This window comes from Chrysochloris asiatica, unplaced genomic scaffold (assembly GCF_000296735.1).
Source record: "Chrysochloris asiatica unplaced genomic scaffold, ChrAsi1.0 scaffold00031, whole genome shotgun sequence".
Lineage (NCBI taxonomy): Eukaryota > Metazoa > Chordata > Mammalia > Afrosoricida > Chrysochloridae > Chrysochloris > Chrysochloris asiatica.
The window spans coordinates 24,674,260-24,677,140 of NW_006408549.1; the positions used below are offsets into that span (position 1 = coordinate 24,674,260).

Genomic DNA, 2,881 nt, shown 5'->3' on the forward strand with positions numbered 1-2,881 from the left:
TGAATCATAAGAATCTTATCCCAATCTCTTTTCACCAGACCTGTCTAGATAAGATGAACACTATTCAGTGGGGACTCTGCCTTCTCTTGCACACTCTTAAACTAAACTCCCTCTTGAAAATTTGTAAATTAGTCACTCTGTGCCTTTATCACTCCCTCATTTTAGGTAGCCAGTGTCTAAATTTTCTGTCCCTATCAACCCTGTATACAGAGGGGATAGGATTGATACTTGATGTGAAGACTCCTTTCCTCTCAGTTGGTATTTTGAGCTACTACATCTATAAGTAAGGTGGCCTGGTTGTGTAATTATTACGAATCGGGCTGCAAACCTCAAGGTCAGCAGTTTGAAACTACCAGCTGTTCTGCGGGAGAAAGATGAGGCTTTCTGCTCCCATAAAGATTTACAACCTCAGAAACCCTTTGAGTCAGAACCAACTCCACAGCAGATAACCACCACCACCACCACCACATCCCTAAGTATAGGCAAGTTCATCAAATTGTAGCAATTTACATTTGTTTCCTGTCTGAAAAATTGTTTTGTTTTTTCTTTTTCCTTTTTCTTAAGTTGTATTGTGAGGTTTACATGGGAGAACATCAGCTTTACACTCATCCTATCGTATTTCATTTCATTGCAATGATTACTATCCCTTCCAAGCATCATCAAATAATCAAATGGTACACCACACAGGGCCACCCCCTGGCCACCAGCCCTTCTCCCTCTCTGAGTCCAGTGTCCCCAGCTGCTCTATCTGTCCACGTCATCGTCTCTGTCTCCTTCCCTGGCATCACTGCCTCTCTGGGTATGGTCCCGCTCTCCTTTCTTCTCACTTGATGGTCCCAGAGATCTCCGCTCCTAGGCTGCAAAATCAATCACTCCCCTCCTTTTGTCAAAAAAACATCTACCTCTATATTTCCTACCCTCACAATCAGATCTGGTGGCAATTATTCACTATTGTACCACAAGAGTCTTATCCTTATTTCCTTTTGCCAGTCTGGTGACAGAGGATTGAAAATCATTCATTGGTGATTCTACCTTCCCCCGCCCTGTCTGGCTCCCTCTTGAAAGCTTGTAAGCCAGTCACTTCTTGCATTTATAGCTCCCCACCCCCATTTTTGGTCACCAGTGTCTAAGTTGCCCATCCCTGTCAACCCTGTGTACTGAGGGAGTGGGAGTGATCCTTGATGTAAAGATTTCTTCCCTTTTTTTGAGCTACTACATCTATAAGTATAGGTTGTTGTTGTTGTTGTTGTTAAGTACCATAGAGTTGGTTCCAACTCATTGTGACCCTGCACAGGGTTTCCGAGGCTGCAGATCATTATGGGAGCAGAAAGCCTCATCTTTCTCCCATGGAACAGCTGGTAGTTTTGAATTGTTGACTTTGAGGTTAGCAGCCAAATTCAAAAGCACTAAGCTACCAGAGTTCCTTATAAGTATAGGTAAAGTTCATCTAATTGTAGCAGGTTACTCTTTTTTTTTGCCATTCTTCTTTCTTCTTGTAATTGAGTTCTAATTATCCAGTCATCGAAGTCAGGTCAAGTGGGTACTATCTGCAAGTATGGGTGATCTTCTGTATCGCTCCTCACTTCATATCAAGTGGACACTTCATTCTCTGCTCTAGTCCTCTGGGTCCATGTCACAGCCTCTGGGCCCAGGAGTCCCCAGGTCTTGCCATACTGCTTGCCATCCAGGTCTCCACCTGAGTTCACAGGGGCTTATTGAATGTGGTCTGGCTTAGCTTGCAACTTCATTGATGTTTTCCCCCCCTTCCTCTTACCAGTGACCAATGTGGTCACCAGCCAGACCACATGCCTGCTCATGTATTCCCCTTGAGTCTCAGTCTTGGAAGAGGGTTGCTCTGAGGGATACAACTCATAGTATTCTGTTATTATCCTTTTGATGTCATTTGGTTCCGTTGTGACATTGCCTGTATGATTTTAATGTGAGTTATTTGTGTCTTCTCCCTCTTTTCTTTTGTTAGGTTTGCCAGTGTTTTGTCAATTTTATTAATCCTTTCAAAGAACCAGCATCTTATCCTGTTGATTCTGTCTATAGTTTTTCTGTTTTCCATCTCATTTATTTCTGCTCTTATCTTTATTATTTCTTTTGATGACTGTAGGTTCCCTTTTGTTGGTCAGTTTCTAATTGTTGTAGATGCTTTGTTAATGTGTTAATTTTGCTTCTTTCGTCTTTTTGGATATGCCCATTTATCGCAATAAATTGCCCTCTCAGCACCGCTTTTGCCATGTCCCAAAGTTTTGGTATGTTGTGTTTTCATTCTCATTTGTTTCTAGGAACTTTATGAATTCACGTTTAATCTCTGGTTTTTTTCCCAGTCACTTTTCAGCAGGGTGTTTTCCAGTTTCCATGTATTCAACTTTATTTTCTTTGTCTTCTTACTGTTGATTTCTAGTTTTATTGCATTGTGGTCTGAAAAGATGCTCTGTAGTATTTTGATGTTTGTAAATTTATGGAGGCTTGGTCAATTCTGGAGAATGTTCCATGCACACTGGAGAAGAAAGTATATTGTGCTCTTGTTGGGTTGAATACTCTCTACATGTCTATGAGGTCAAGTTGGTTGATTGTGATGTTTAGTTCCTCTGTAACTTTGTCGAGTTTCTCTCTGGTTGTTCTGTACCTTTTTGAAAGTGGCATGTTAAAATCTCCCTCTGTAATTGTAGATTTATCTATGTCTTTCTTCAATTCTAGTAAGATTTGCTTTATATGAGGTTGATTGGTACTTTTTCATTGGGAACGTAGATATTGATTATGGTTATGTTGTCTTGTTCAATTGACCCTTTGATCATGAGATAGTGTCATTCTTAATCTCATAAACTGTTTTTTGTCTTAAAGTTTACTTTATCAGAGATTAGAATTGCCATTT

General features: G+C 40.5%; 1 pseudogene; it reads right to left on the reverse strand.

Annotated features, from left to right (window-relative positions):
* Nucleotides 1-1,589: 1,589 nt before the first annotated feature.
* Nucleotides 1,590-2,881, reverse strand: part of LOC102841044 — a 3,812-nt pseudogene continuing 2,520 nt past the window's right edge.